This window comes from Lipotes vexillifer, unplaced genomic scaffold (assembly GCF_000442215.2).
Source record: "Lipotes vexillifer unplaced genomic scaffold, Lipotes_vexillifer_v1.1 scaffold322, whole genome shotgun sequence".
In the NCBI taxonomy this organism is placed as follows: domain Eukaryota; kingdom Metazoa; phylum Chordata; class Mammalia; order Artiodactyla; family Lipotidae; genus Lipotes; species Lipotes vexillifer.
Window position 1 is genome coordinate 241,651 of NW_006776528.1, and position 17,256 is coordinate 258,906.

Consider the following 17,256-nt stretch of genomic DNA (forward strand, 5'->3'; position numbering starts at 1 on the left):
TGCATCGGCAGGCGGACTCTCAACCATTGCGCCACCAGGGAAGCCCACAAAGATGTTTTAAATAATCTTCTGCGGGAATACCACTATAGAATATGCAGCCACAAAAAGAATAATAAGGGGATACAATGAACAACTCTAGACACATATACAGAAAAATTAGATGAAGTGGATCCACTCCTCACAAAGCACAAACTTACCTAATACAAAATAGATACTTTGAAAAAGCCATATAATTGCTTAAGATATTAAATTCACAATTGAAAACTCCCCCCAAAAAAGAAATCTTCAGGCCCAAATGATTTCACTGAATTCTACCAAACGTTTAAAGAATTAATACCATTTCTACATAATCTCTTCCAGAAAATAGAAAAGAGAGAACTTTGTAATTCATTTTCCAAAGCCCACTTTTTCCCAGATACCAAAATCAGATAAAAAGTAGTTCAAGAATACTTTAGCAAGATGAAATAATAAAAACCACATAACTGTCAAGCACTTGTCAAAATTCAACACTGATTCAATTCATGAAAAAACTTCTCAGAAAGTCAAGAACAGAGAAGAACTTCCTGAGCTTAATAAAATCACCTACAAGACGCCAATAGCTCACGTTACACCTAATAATGGAGACTGGGCACTTCTCCTTTTCTCAGGAATGAGGAGAGGGTGTCTGCTTCCATCTCTGTTATTCCACATGGTGCTGGGACTAGCAGGTGTTGCAATAAGCCAAGGAAAGGACACAAACGTTATACAGATCAGAAGGGAAGAAACAGAACTCTGTTTCTGCAGAAACAAAAATGTAAAACATAATACCATTTATCATTTAAAAAACATGCAATATTAGGTGCAAATCTAACAAAACATGTGCAGGAATTGTCTATTGAAAATAACAAAATGCCGATGAAAGAAATCTTAAAAGATTTAAACAAATGAAGACATAGTAAATTCCTGAATTGGAAGACCCGACATAGTAAAGGTGTCAGTTCTCCCCAGATTGATGTACAGGTTTAACACCGTTTGTACTAAAATCTCAGTGATTATTTTGTGGATACTGACAAGATTGTTCTAAAATTTGAACGGAAATGCAAAGATACTAGAATAGCTAAAACATTTCGGAAATATAAAAACAAAGTGGGAAGAAAGAAATAGGTGAGGGAGATTAAGAGGTACAAACTTCTAGTTGCAAAATAAATGATACAGCTATGAAATTCCCACAGTATGGAGAATGTAATCAATAACTTTGTATGGTGGTGTAACTAGCCTTATCATGGTGATCATTTTGAAATGTATAGAAATACTGAATCACCATGTTGTCTAACAGGAACTAACGTAGCTCTGTAGGTCAGTTATACTTCAAAAAATAAACAAACGCATAGAAAAAGTGATCAAATTTGTGGTTACCAGAGGTGAGGGCTGGGGAGAGGGGCATTGATTGAAGGCAGACAAAAGGTACAGACTTCCAGTTACAAGATAAATAAGCACTAGGGATGTGATTTACAACATGATGAGTATAATTAACACTCTGTATGCTCTATATGAACGATGTCAAGAGAGTAAATCCTAAGAGCTCTCATCACAAGAAATTTTTTTTTCTATGTCTTTAGTTTTGTATCTATACGAAGTGATAGATGTTCAGTAAACTTATTGTGATAATCATTTCATGACATATGTAAGTCAAATCATTATGCTGACCACCTTAAGTGTATACAGTGCTGGATGTCAATGAAACTCAATAAAACTGGAAGAAAAAATAATAAACACCCGCAGTGTTTGTGGAAAAAGAAACAAAGTGGGAAGAGTTCTTCTAGCTGCTATACACGTAAATAATCAAAACAGTGTCACCTTGGCGGAGGGACAGACACACAGATCTATGAAACAGAGAACCCAGAAATAGAACCACACAAATATGCCCACTTTATTTTGAAAAAAGTTGCAAAATCGATTCAATGAAGGAAGTGTAGTCTTTTCAACAAATGGTACTTAAACAACTGAATGCAGTTAGGCAAAATATGAACCTCAATATAAACCTCACACTTTACATAAAAATTAACTGAAAATGGAGCATAGATTTACTCATAAAATGGAAAACTATAAACATTTTAGAAGAAAACACAGAAAATTTTTAGGACCTATGGTTTGGCAAAGAATTATCAGATATGGCACCAAAATCACCATTTATAAAATAAATAAAATCAATAGATTGGACATCCTCACATTTAAACCTTTTGCTCTGCAAAGACCATGTCAAAAAAAATAATAAATAAAGTGTAAGCTACAGAATGGGAGAAGACGTTTGTTAACCACATGTGTAATAAAGGACCAAGATCTAGAATATGTAAAGAACTCTCAACAGCAAAAATAGAAATAAGTTAATTAACTAGTGGACAAAAGATATAAAGAAACATTTCACTAAAGAAGCTGTAGGATGGAACACAAGCCATAGAGAGATATTCACTGCAAAGAGCCATCAGAGAAATGTAAACTAAGACCACAATGAGACATCACTACACACCTATTACAAGAGTTAAAATTAAGAGAGTGACAACACCAAATGCTGGTGAGGGTGTGGAGAAACCAAATCTCACATACACTTCTGATGGGAACTTGACATGGTACAGTCACTCTGGAAAATAGTTGGGAAATTTCTTTAAAAAACGAACATACTGGGCTTCCCTGGTGGCGCAGTGGTTGAGAGTCCGCCTGCCGATGCAGGGGACACGGGTTCGTGCCCCGGTCCGGGAAGATCCCTCAGGCCGCAGAGCGGCTGGACCCGTGAGCCATGGCCGCTGGGCCTGCACGTCCAGAACCCGTGCTCTGCAAAGGGAGAGGCCACAACAGTGAGAGGCCCGCGTACCGCAAAAAAAAAAAAAAAAAAAAAAAAAACGTACATACTTACAATATAGCATGACGGTTGCTCTCCTGGGCATTTGATCCAGAGAATTGAAGACATACAACCACACAAAAAGCTGTACATAGTTGTTTATATCAAATGTATCCGTAACAGCCAAAAACTGAAGGCAACCAGACCACCCTGCGGTAAGCGAGTGGCCTAAGCAGCTGTGATACATCCATACCCTGGGAAACCTCTGAGACTATTGCTACACACAGCCCCAGGCATGCTGCTTAGTTCACTCTTCTGAGGGAATAAAAGCCAGTCTCTGAAGTTTATGGACTATATGATTCCATCTAGATAAAAACATTCTTGAAATGATGAAAACCACAGATCAGGGAACAAACTAATGGGTGACAAGGGTTAGGGATTTGGGGTAAGGGCTGCGTGTGACTATGAAGATGCTCCACAAGAGGGATCTTTGTGATGGTGGGGCAGTCTGTATTGTGATTGCCACGGCGGTCACACAGATCCACCCTGTGATAAATTGACAGAGAGCTATACACGCCTTCCAGCATATATTGTGCATAGTTGTCTAAAGGGTAACCTTTGGGGAGACCGGGTGCAGGATACGTGGAACCTCTCTGTCATACCTTCACCATTTCATGTGGAATCTACAATTATTTCAATTTTTAAAAAATTAAGAAAATCATCTAAGAATTACACTACACTATTCCACGTGTCTGTTGGAGACTAACATTGGCACAAAGAGTGACTCTGTACTTTTCATAACCTCAGTCCCTGAATGAGGCCTCATAGAAGGGCACATCCAACAAGTAACAGTTAATAGATCCCCAGATACCAACGACTATAAAGCATCCTTTAGTGAGGAACAACATACTCTGGACACAAGCGTAAGTATAACGTATATTGGCCGTGGGCCTTTAGAGAAACGGAATCTAGCACAGCTGCCACGCCTGGAAGAAGCTGTATTGCACAGCAAGCTGGCTGGAGCGTGTGCAACTGGGGAGCTGTCCAGTGTGCTTGCGCTCGGCTTGATTGAAAGGTCTTACTTGTAGGGTGTTTTATATCCCAGCACTGTACAGAAACGGAGGCTCCTGTGCTCTCATTCCCTCGACCGCCCTCTGCCCGGTCATGTAGCGAAGACGGCTTGCTGTTTGTGCATCTCTCTCATGTTACAACTCGGCCTCTGAGGCCCAAGAGAACTGGGAAACTGACATTCTTCAAGGGCATGAGAAGGTTAGGGGAAAAAATAAAACAAGAGGTTGCGTCCACCAAGACCTTCTGAGATTTTCCCATGTGGCAGATTCATTACTTTAAGAAACGATAACTGATTGGTATCTGAAGTGGCAAAGACAGTGATTTGATCATGCCCCTTACCTGCCAGGCAGCAAGGGGAGGAGGCCCTACCGCTGGTACCTCTGGGACTTTCCAGTTTGTATTGCAAAGTACATCCTCTTTTGGGAAACCAAAATGTGTTTAAGGGTGAACATCTAATTTTTCTACTTTTCTGCTGCTATTTAGACAGTCTGAGCCCACAGACCTTGCTCAGACGCAGGCACCTGCCATGAATAAAAGGCCGGCTTCCTTCAAGTCTGCCGCTGCTCAGGTGGGAGCCCGTGGCCCAGGGCCCTCGACACAGTGGAGGCCCGGCTCCCGATCGCTCTGAAATCAGAACAACACATCCTCACCAGAATCGTGAGCATGGTTTCCCTCGGGCCATCGGTTCCAGCTGCCTACTTGCTGAATCCACTGCCCTGCAGCTTCTAGACCCAAAAGAATCACATCCAGCACAAAAATTATGCCCTTCCCCCCACCGGCTGCTCTGCAGCACAAACGTTCACAAACACACAGAGGCAACTTCTGATGGTCCTTTCAGACCCTGAAATTAGACTTGGGTGGATCTCATGATTAAAATTTTAATCCATGAAGTTCCTTGACGGGCAAAAGTGACCAAAGGGGCATCACAGGGGCCCTGTGTGCAGATTCAGTGCCCTGTACACATAGGAATGTACCAGGAGTTGAAATGTCCCTTATTATTATGACATTCAGAGCCACATGGCGGGTGCATTTCAAGTCTCTCAGGTGCAGGCCGGGGCGCACGGGTCCAGAGAGGCGCAGAGATTTGCCCGAAGCGTAAGGGGAGGCCCTGGCTCTGTTAGGGGGCGGGAGTCTCCCGAATTCTGGTCCCAGGTCCTGCCAACACACGCAGCATGGTAGGTGTTTTCTCTGCAAGAACCTGAAAGCCAGGAAGACGTGCACGACTGTAGTTTGTGGGAGGTGATATGAAGGAGCTGGGGCCGTGGGAAAGGACGAAGCAGTGGCTGAGCGGCTTGAGGAACTGGGCGTGGCCTCCTCAGGGGCTGGCCTGCGCCGATCACTCTGTGAGGGCAGCCTGGCCCAGGTCTCTCCAGGACCTCCTGGGAAGGTCCCTGGCAGAGGATGCAGCAGAGGAGAGGGACACAGGCGGGGCGGCCGAGGCATGAGGACAACCTCCCAGGTCGGGCCGGGGGCTCGATGTGAGATGCGGAAGCACATGGCATCCGATAGACGTTCTTAAAGGTGAGGCTGGATTTCAGGCAGAGGATGATGGGGGAGTGGAATCAGGGGAGGGCCACCGGGGGAGGTGACGTCGGTTCTGACAGCAGCTGCGAAGGCACAAGTGTGGAGAGAAGAGAGGTGGGTTTGGAGGTAGAAATGAAGGGAAGTATGAAGGGAAGTACATATGACTGGACGGGGGGTAAGGCAAGGAGGTGTCACTGTGACTCATATTTATGGCTCAGCAATTTCTGACTCAGATCTTACATGTCTGGCTGCTATCATTTCCTAAGACAGTAAAAACCAAAGTAAGATTGATCAGGGAGGACGTTCACATTTGTAGAGTTGCAGTGTGGGAGACCCTACAGGTCTGCAGATCAGAAGCATCTGGGCACCCCTGGCACCAGCTGGCCTGGAAGACACGGGGGCGGGGGCGGGGCGGGGAGCCCGTCCTCCCGGGTACCAGGGTGCAGACCCCACGCTGCGCCCTTGTCCAGCTGATTCCCTCGGACCCTCCAGCAGAACACCTATTACTTATCAGAGTAGCCTTGGTCCCAGGTCTTGTAGGAGGCTGCCAGCCTGTCCCGACCTTTCTGGAGAGTAAAGAGTCTGAAACAGGGAAGGAAACCATCACTCAGCAATGCGAATGAGCGATACCTGGATGCACAATCACTTTATTAACAAACAAAACAACTGCCTCGCACTACAGAGCTGCTTGGCTGTGTTCATCACATTTGCATACACTGCTATTTCAAAGGACAAATGGGATAACTTGGAGCGATACACATTTATGATTTGAAAATTGCTGGTGGAATAATTACACATTAAGTAACTTGTCTTTCCTTGTATATTATTGTTTCCAATTAGCAATGGGGGAAAATGAAGTCATCATTCTTTGTGGACGCAGTTCAGGACTGGCATTTGTATGGGGTTTGCCACCTTCACATCTGCCCACGGCCACTGCCTGGTCCCTCCCGGCGGCCTCTTGGGGCTGGTCAGCCCAAGGGGCAGCAAGGTCGCCCTCCTCTGGCTCTTCCCCTGGCCTCTTCCCTGCCTCTTCCTTCACACTCTCCCGGGGGTCTCCCCCCACAGACCCCCACCCGACACTGTCTTCGTACCCATCATGCACAGTCTCGTGTGCAATAAAGGGAAACAAAATCCCTTAATTCTGAAATTACGAACATGCTGGAACTTTGCTACATGAAGTTTTTTCTTTCCATAATGGGTTATTCGATGTTGGGACTCTTTTCATGTTTACTTTTATTACAGACAAACATGGCTGGGACGTTTTTCTTACTAGACCTCATTGCTTCTCCAGCCCCTGCCCTTCAGATCCACGCATAGGAAACAGTGGGCTTTCATCAATGTACAGGATGTATTTGAATTTATGTCATTGCAACAGAACAACCAGAGGGGAACTGGCCCACACATACCGCAGGGATCCTGTGCTAAAGCACCGTGTCCCGTCCCTTCCATGTCCCTGTCCCCAATCCTCGCCACCACCCCATCCTATGGCCTGTCCCTCCAAACTGACCCAACTCTGAGGCAGATGAGACATATACGGCTGCAAATCATAGTAAAATATTTAAAACCTTTGCCACTCTCACACAACAGCCAGTCTATTTTGTTAGTGTGTACTGAATGCATTTTACCACTCTCTGATCCTCAGTTTTCACTTAAATAAAATAAGAACTTCGTCCGAAATCAGTGGGTCTTAATCTGGGAGTTGCATCACATTTAACTAAGAAATTTTTAATAAAACGCAAAAGCCTGGCCCACAGCCAGAAATTGGGATTTGAAGGACCTGAAGTGGGTACTGGGCAGCAGGGGAGTTAAGGCTCTGTGGGTGGTTCTGATGCTCACTAAGGTTGAGAAAGTTTGTTAGTCTAGAAGTTTCTCAAGCTTGGAAAATAAAACCACCAGGGTCCAGGCTGTGCTTCAGAAAGTTAAACGGAGTTTCACATCCCCTCGCAGCAAGTAGACTATTCCCGAGGCCTTAATTAACCCGCTGTGCCTGGGACTAAATGTGTTGACCTCTCGGAACTTCAGATTTTACAAAAATACTAGATAATTATAGTAACTATATTTCAAGCTCATTGTAAAGATTAAATGAAGTCATGTGTTCCACACACCCAGATGCTGGTGTATGAGTGCATTTTCCCACTGAAGGAATCCAGGAACCCTTGAAGAAATGTTTGAGTCCAGGTCTGGGGCAGGAATTATACAAGATAAGTCTGGGAATGATTATTGTGCCAGAAAGAAGAAAGATAAACAACACTGCAGTGTCTTCTCAAAAAGACACAGGCACATGTTCCACATTTTTCAAAATAAAATGTTTGAAAACAAAGACACAGTCCTTTGCTGAAGAAACTGCCACTGGCCTAAGATGTAACGATTTGGGCATAAAGCAACTAATGTTTGGAGCAGATAGAAATACCTGCAATTATCAAATATACACAAATCCATGAATTTTTAATGTATTTTTTAAAATGTTCAGTAGAAAAGGTTGTTATGAAATCAATGCATTTTATATTAATATAAAATTTGAAAACTAAATTAAAATAACCGAACTCTATTATGCCTTATCTATACAAATTTACATTCCATGGTAGCCGGAGTTGGTGAGGAATTTTTTTTTTTTTGCGGTACGCGGGCCTCTCACTGTTGTGGCCTCTCCCGTTGCGGAGCAGAGGCTCCGGACGCACAGGCTCAGCGGCCATGGCTCATGGACCCAGCTGCTCCACGGCATGTGGGATCCTCCCGGACTGGGACATGAACCCGCGTCCCCTTGCATCGGCAGGCGGACTCTCAACCACTGCGCTACCAGGGAAGCCCTATGAGGAAATATTTTTGAAGAATACCAGCTTAGGAATACAAAAGGAAGGTAGGGTTAGAAATTAACATCTTGAAACTTCCAATGATGGATCTAGGCAGTGGTCGTTGATGGATGTGAAAACCATTAGTAGAAAAACTTGATGGGAATTTTATAATGGAGTGATCAGACCGACATTAATTCAGAAGACTGATAAATCTTAGGTTTAACTGATCGATCTTTGCACCACTGAAGGTAGGCCTGGAGGTGTGATGGGGCAGGGCGATTCCACACCCCTGCGAAGGCTTTCTTAAAAACGAAACCCGAGTCAGATCAATCTAGCTCTAATGAGCAAGAAAGCAAAGCCGGAATGTGTGACCATCTACACAGGAAAGGACTGGGCTTTCCCAAGAAAGCAGTAACACAGAGAAGCAATAGAGGGACAGGGTCTCTCAGAGGAGAGACTTAGGGGCATAACGATGAGAGCAATCTGAGGGCTTGGGGTGCTGGATCCTCCAGCGCCCGCAGAAAGACGTTTCTGAGACAATCCGGGAGATCTGAATACGGACCAGGTGTTAGATGTTATACATAAAACTATTATTATTAAATTTTAGGTGCTGTAATGGAAGGGAGTTTATGGGGAAGCATCCTGACTTAGTTAGAGATAAATGATAATCTATTTACGGAATAAATAATAGAGTTGAGGATTTGCTTTCAAATACTCCAGAAAAATAATTGTGGAGATACCTGTTATACAGGATGGAGAAATATATTGGTAATTGTTGAAGCTATGTGACAGGGACACAGGGATGCATTATTCTGTTCTCTCCGTTTTTGTGTATTTTTGAAAAGCTACATAAGGCAAAGTTTAAGATAGGGTAACTTCCTGTAGTGAATGCACCTAACAGAGCACAACCCCTCCATCATCAGACAGCTGAGAACTTGGGGCTTCTGCCCTTGCGACCCCCGTACAGAACCAGACTGTGCTGTGGGCCTTGCTCCAGAAGCATCTCATCAATGTTCCCCAGCATCCTGCCGCAGCACCTCACAACGTCCGTTCCGGGATGGGGGTAAGGGCTCGGGGGCCAACTCTGCTCCTACATCACTGCCCAGACGTGAGGGTCTGCGACAAGGGACCCACCCTGTGAGTGGAGGTGGGGAGTGGCCCTGATGGGAGCCTCCCTGGAGCTGAAAGCTCTGGACTGCGCTGCAGCTCTCCCCCTGCAGGAAGGCCATGCTGCTCTGGGGTGGAAGCTGCCTCTCCCAGACCCTGAGCCCAGGGCTCATCCTTGTGATGTGCTGGGCACCTGAGCCCAGGATCTGCTACTGGTTTCTGTGTCCTTCTCCCCTCATCAAGGCCACAACCCGTGTGTGTGTGTGTCTGTGTGTGTGTGTCTGTGTGTGTGTGTGTCTGTGTGTGTGTGTCTGTGTGTGTCTCTGTGTGTGTGTGTCTGTGTGTGTGTGTCTGTGTGTGTGTGTCTGTGTGTCTCTGTGTGTGTGTGTCTGTGTGTGTCTGTGTCTGTCTGTGTGTCTGTGTGTGTGTGTCTGTGTGTGTGTCTGTGTGTCTGTGTGTGTGTCTGTGTGTGTGTCTGTGTGTCTGTGTGTGTGTCTCTGTGTGTGTGTGTCTGTGTGTCTGTGTGTGTGTCTGTGTCTGTGTGTGTGTGTCTGTGTGTGTCTGTGTGTGTGTGTCTGTGGGTGTGTGTGTGTGTGTGTGTCTGTGTGTGTGTGGCAGGGAGGGAGGATGTTTGCAGACACTCATTAAGTCTTTATTCCTTTAATGTTTTATTATGGAAAATTCTACACATATACACAAGTAGAGAGAATAGTATAATAAACTCCAATGTTCCATCAACCCAGCTCCAGTAATTATCAGCTCATGGCTCATCTTGTTTCAACTCTATACTCACACATTCCCAAATTATTTTGAAGCAAATCACATCATCTTATTTAAAAGTATTTCATTATGCAGCTCTAAAAGATATAAATATTTCCTCTCAACTATTATTAAAAATTCACACATTCCCTGTAAGTTGATATGGAAAACAGTATGGGCGATCCTCAGAAAACTAAAAATAGAGCTGCCATATGATCCAGCAATCCCACTCCTGGGCATATATGCAAACAAAACTATAATTCAAAAAGATACATGTACCCCTATGTTCATAGCAGCACTATTCACAATAGCCAAGACATGGAAACAACCTAACTGTCCACCAACAGATGAACAGATAAAGAAGATGTGGTACATATATACAATGGAATACTACTCAACCATTATAAAAGAACAAAATAATTCCATTTGCAGCAACATGGATGCAACTAGAGATTATCATGCTAAGTGAAGTAAGTCAGAAAGAGAAAGGCAAATACTGTATGATATCACTTATATATGGAATATAAAACAACAAGGATAAGCAACAGGGTCCTACTGTATAGCACAGAGAACTATTATATCCAATCTCCTGGGGTAAACTACAGTGGAAAAGAATGTAAAAAGGAACGTATACACGTGTATAACTGAGTCACTTTGCTGTACAGCAGAGATGAGACGTGTTATAAACTTTCTAAAAATTTTACAGGTAGTAGATTAGGAAGATAGAATATTGCAGAATATTACTATTTTGCAACTCAGTAAATGAATGGCCCTAGGTAACAGCTGGTACAATCTCAAAGGACATTCAGACATTAGGTGCCACCTAACTTAAGTACCTGCTACTGCCTGTGAAGTGGGGTTTCTGAAAAATCACATCTGATTTCTATGAAGACTCTGGTGTATCTATTGAAAATACGGAGTGGAGAAATGTATTTTCAAAACAGACCACAAGGATGCACTCAACAAAACCTATGTTTGGGGAAATTCTATAGAACAAATTTCCAGGTTTCTTCTACAAAGAGAGAGAGGGAAAGAGAGAGTTTGGGAAGAGAGAGGTGATGGAAATAAAAAAGTGACTAAATATTTGATGATTTTAGGAACTGCTGTTAACAATTTTAGGTGTGGCAGTAGTATTGAGATTATGTTCATAAAGTACGTCCTTGTTGACATGTTTGGAGTAATTGGGGGGAAATGAATATAAATAATATGCAAATATCAGTGCCAAATGTCCTCATGGGACCACTGAAGGTTGGTTATGTAAGAGGATGCCTTTGTTTTAGGAGATAGATGCTCAGGCATTTAGGGATGAATTGTCCTGTTGTAACTCGCTTTCAGATGGTTCAGAAAAGTAATTATATTCATGGGAATGTTTTCCCTTCTTTTGAAGCATAGTTGATTTACCCCCAGACAGTAAGGAAGCAGATCTAGGAAGCTGCTCACTTTGTCACAAGGAGGACTGGGGAAATTATAGGGGTGGTGCAGCCCAATATTCCAAGCCCTGAAGCAACAAAGCATTCTCAAAGGGCACGTCCCCCTCAGGCCAAGGCTCCCGTGGAGCACGTGAGCTCTCCCTGAACCCCGGGGAGGCGACGTGAGGAAGGCAAGAAGCAAATATTTCGTTGCATCATATTTATACAAAGAGTTTTTTGTTAATGCGTTTTAATTCTAAGGATCTCGGCAAAGTCTCAAAGCCTTGAAGAGCTCAGAGTTCCAGATAGGGACTGTTTTCAGGGAGAGGGGTAGGAATGATCAGCTTTCTCCCGTAAGCACCAGCCTGGTTGTAAGTCGTGGGTGCAGCCCTTTACCCACTAAGCCCGGAGCCAGAGCTGCTCACAGGCCCCACGTGGAGAAACTGAGCCCCGTTTCATACCCAAAATGCTCTGTGATCTTGATGCTGACGAAGCATAAGGCCTTGGGTTAGAATCTGGGAAGTGGAATCGAGGCCTCGTGGATGGGAGACCTCGGCCATCCAGCTCACCCGTCATGCCATCAGCAAGGACACGGCGTCCAGAGACAGCCGGCCCGGGTCTCGTGGGGCTGCGTAGCCCCAGGATGCCAGACTCAGACGCGCGGCCCAGTTCCTAGCTGCCCTCCTCCCCCTTCACGTTTCCTTCAGGGACCCTGCGCTGCATGGAAACTGGGCGCCTTACACGTAATGGATGAGGCTGACGCCAGCGGTCCAGCTCCTCTTCCCTTGCCTGTGTCATCATTGGTGGTGGTTGTCCTCTGGCAGGTGGACCCCGAGAGGCAAACGCAGCTGTCCGCGAAGGTGGACAGTGCCAGGGGCTAAGAAGGTCACATCTTTCACCCGCGCCGAACACGGTGCTCCTTCAAAGGGGGGAGATACCTGCCCAGAGTGTCTGTCCTTCAAGCCTGCTTAGAACAGATCACCAGGAAGCAAGGCTTTCCTTCCCTGAGCCCAGTCTTGAGAAGGAGACTGTCCTCTGTCTCACCCCCATCAGGGCAGTCAGGGTGTTGGAGGAAAGGGGCCAGTCTGACCAATGCTGGGGGCTAAAGCCGTCCTCTCGGCAGGTGGGGCTGCCGTGGAGCCCAGCATGGCGGGGCATCCCCCCAGCAGTCCCCACCACCTCTCCCTCCTTCCCCTCTGCCCTCCACCCTCTGCCCTGCCGGTCACCCCCCCACCCTGTCCCCAGGGAGAGGGTACCCCTGACGAGATGTTTATTATACCTGAACCACCTGCCCTGTGGTCACTTACGTTATTTCCTTGCCCCTTTGGGCCCTACGTGTTTACACCATTAGACTCTTAGTTGCCAGCAGTTTCACTGCACAGCGAATGGACTGTAAGACAATTTTGCCATAAAAGATAAAATAATGGAAAGAAAAGAGAGGGACGTTAAAAAGGACATAATGAAATATGAAAAATTAACAACAAAATATTTTAAAGATTTTATTGTAAAAAATGAAAACACAAAAAAATATTTGAACGCCTATAAAATGTGTGTAGATTCATGGTTATAGTCTTATTTGGGTACATCTTACAGAAAGTGATGGTAGTTCCTTTCTCAAAGTTGATCATTAAGGATTCAGGATCTAATGTTGGAGGTTAGTTTTTCATGATATAAAAAAAAATCTGCTGTAAGTCTCTTCAGATTTCCCTGGAAGTGAAACAAACAGATGAGGGACACTACTATTTCTTACTAATATATGGACCGTATGTAACTGGTGATACATATCTGGGCTGCATTGAAATGTTCCATCACATACCCAGTCCTCATAATTTACCAAACCAGCTCAGCCGGATCCACGTCTAACGCCAACATTCTGTCTGCATCCTCTTCTCCAAGGCCAAACAGAAAAACATTTTCACCAACTCCTACATTCATCAGGAGTCACGTAACCATTTATTCTGGGGCAAAATAAGAGGAGCTTGAGTCTTCCTTTGTCTCCAGCTTCTGATACCAAGTGGTAAACTTGGTAAAAATGGCGTGAGAGAACGCTTTGTGTCTAAATTAGCTAAAGAATCAATCATTCATGCTCTTGAAGACTGTGGTGAATCCCTGGCCGCATCATTTATATCTGCCGTAGCTTGGGAAACGTTTGGCTTTGTCAGATGGGAGGGATGGCTGTGCTCAGGGGGTATCTGCAGACTGCTGTGCTTCCCCTCCCCTCTGCTCCCCTGCCCCCCAAAGCCCCTCGGGTTCCTCCCTAGGTGGGGTCGTGAAACACGTATAAGAAAAGATTTGGAAAAGTCACGAATTTTTTCCCTTCTGAGCACAAGAAACGCTGATTTTAAAAAGGTCTTTCCTGAGACAATTTTTATCATTGTCATTTCCATTTTTCTGTGATTCGTCTGAGTGTGGGAGTGGAATGAATCGGTATAAAGCAGATTAACGAAAGAAACCAGAAGCAGGGGCCCACAGCATTGCAGGGGTCCTATGGAAAGGCCTGATCCAGCCACGCTGGGGCCGGGCCTGATCCTCTGAGTTTCTAGCAAGTCCATCACTGTAACATGGAGACGGTACTGGCCACCTTCTCTCTTTGCTGTCCATCCAGAATGGTGCTTGGTCCACAGGACCACTGTATGCACGAGAAATTAATTCAAGATGGATCATTAACTTTTTGTACATATGGTGTCTAGTATTGTGAGGGGCAGAAGGATAACATCGTAACACGTCCAGACGGACTGGGCTTAGGACGCAGGCGTGCGCGGGGCCCGGTGAGGCCACCCACGCGAGGCCGGCCAGGACGGATGGTTAAGGCGACTTCAGGGCCGAGGCTTCTGGGGTGAAGAGGCTGAGACGGCGGATCCGGATCCGAGGGGGAGAGAGGAGGACATGTAGGGCAGAGACCAGAGTCCTGGAGGACAGGCCGGCCCGGCCATGACTGGGGTGCATGTGGTGTGGCGACAGGGAGGTTTAAAGGGTTTGAGGAGGTGGCCCCTCAGGCTGGCCGGTCCTCCTTTTCCTGAGCAGCTCCATCCCCAGTGGGTGGAGGTTTCACCTCTAGCCCCACCTTCCACGCAGGACTTGCCCATTTCCGCTCAGCGTTGGCCCTATAGGCCCCGGCCAGCTCAGCTTCCTCTTCTGCTTCTGGCTTCACGTCAGTCCCGTCCCTCTCTCCACGCCCAGAGGGCCTGGAATCCAGGCAGAAAGCTCCGCTGGGCCCCACTCTCGTTTCAGAATCATCATGAACGGTAGTGAAGGAAACTGCACACAGCAGAGTCAATGCCGGGGCTTCACACACCCACCAGCCATCCAAGCAAATGCAGCGTGCTCGTTTATTCCTGGTTGGACGCAGTGGAGGTGAGAAAACTCTGTGTGTGACAAAAAGACAAAGTATTTCGAGGCCCCTCGATTTGCAAAATTTTAAAAATAACGCAGGAAGTTTGCTCCGTGCTGCCAACAGATTTAGTATTCATTCTGAGTGAGTTGTATGCAGTTCAGGACTTTCTATAAATTTTTTATCATTCATTTCATTAAACAACTTTTTATTTGCATTAAAGGCATTTACATCAAATGCAGTGAGATTAGCAGAGAACCAGCTCTGTAATACAAGAGGGAGATTACTTCTGTAGAATTCTAATGACCTTTCAAGAGACAGAGCAGCAGGCGATAGAGAAAGAGACAGAAGGTGGGGATGAGGGGGAGCAGGAGGGGCGGGGGGAGCAGGAGTGGAGGGGGGAGAGGAGGTAACTGGGGAGCAGAGAGGCCGCCCTGACCTGAGGGGCCCAGGGCAAGGGGCGCAGATGTCTGCAGGGAGAGTGTGGGACTCCCCAAAATGGGTAGGCTTGCTCTGGGGAGCCTTTAGCACTGTGTAAGGCCCACTGTGTGGGGTATCTGGTGATTTGTCCGAGGCCCACAGTTGGGGCGGAGGGCGGTGGGGGGGGCCGTGCATGAAGAGGGGTGCGAGCGGGACATGAGGAGGAGGAGGAAGGAGATCAAACAGGTCAGGGGCTTGGAGACGATCCCACAGATCAGGACGCGCTGAGCCCACGACCCCCGCAGCCTGGCACCCGCAGCCGTCCCTCGAGCCTGGAGTCCCCCACACCCCACACCCTGCAAGCCTGAGGGCACTTGGAGTCACTGCAGGGGACCCTGCTCCAAGGGGACAGGCTGGACGGCAGGGGCCCTGAAGGGGGGCGCTGCTGCTGCCCCAGGAAGGCAGATCACCCGGCTCCTGGGGTGGCGACCCCTCTGCACCCCTCCCGCCCCCCCACCAACTCCACTCAGCACGGTGAACGGGGGTGTCGGGAACCACTGGGCGCGGTGGGGAAGCCTTTCCTCGTCCATAGTCTCGTGTACAGAGGAGCAGAAGGAAGCACCCTCAGACACCCGCCTGCCCCACCCAGACGCCGTGTCAGGGCCTTTGTGTAGGGTTCAACCTGCAGAGCTGGGTAAAACAGTAATGTTATCCCCATCTTACAGAGAAGTAAACTAGAGGTCACAGAATCTTCCTAACTTGCCCAAAACACAAGTGATAGGGTGTGGATTAAGACAAGTCTGCAAATAGAGAAAGACAAATACCATATGATACTGCTTATATGTGGAATCTAATAAAAGGCTGTAAGTAAACTTATATACAAAACAGAAATAGAATTACAGATGTCGAACATAAACTTATGGTTACCAAGGGGGGAAGGGGGAGGGATAAGTTGGGAGGTTGGGATGGACATATACACACTACTATATATAAAATAGATAACTAATAAGGACCTACTGTATAGCACAGGGAACTCTATTCAATACTCTGTAATGATCTATATGGGAAAAATCTAAAAAATAGTGGATACATGAATATGTATAACTGATTCACTTTGCTGTACACCCGAAACTAATACAATGTTGTAAATCACCTATACCCCAATACAAATTTTTTTTAAAAGACTGACACGATAAAAAAAAAAAAAGACATCTGCAAACAGACATAACACAAGACAAAACCCTCCTCACCCTGCCTTGTGACCCAGTGTACAGGACAATGCCTGCAAAATCACAAGATTCTCAACCAATATTTATTTATTTATTTATTTATTTATTGCCCCAGCAATCCCACTACTGGGCATATACCCTGAGAAAACCATAATTCAAAAAGAGTCATGTACCACAATGTTCATTGCAGCACTATTTACAATAGCCAGGACATGAAAGCAACCTAAGTGTCCATCGACAGATGAATGGATAAAGAAGATGTGGCACATATATACAATGGAATACTACTCAGCCATAAAAAGAAATGAAATTGAGTTATTTATAGTGAGGTGGATGGACCTAGAGTCTGTTCTACAGAGTGAAGTAAGTCAGAAAGAGACTGACGTCACTGACGTCAGACGGGGGGGAGGGGGGAGGTCCAGGAGGGCGGCCAGCATCTGGGTTCCATAGGCTGTCCCTGTTCCAGCCCAGAAGCCCCGAGTCCCGGGACGGCCCAGTACAGTGGGCAGCTAGCAGGGAAGGCTTCTCAGAGGAGGCGACCGCCAGGCCCTGACGTCACGAGTGCCGTGGGTCAGATCCTCAAAGGTCCAGGCCAGTCTTACGAGGACAGGTCGGTGAGTGGGAAGCCTTTAGGAGCATCTTCCACGCAATCCTTACGAAGTTTTACCTCCGTCCAAGCCCCAGCTCCACCCTGGGTAGACGGCAGCGGGCAGCCTGGCTGGACTCCGAGGGTGGCGGGGGACCAAGGGCTGCACCCGGCGCTCTCCCTGGAGGCTCACAGCCACTCTGGCAGCGCGTC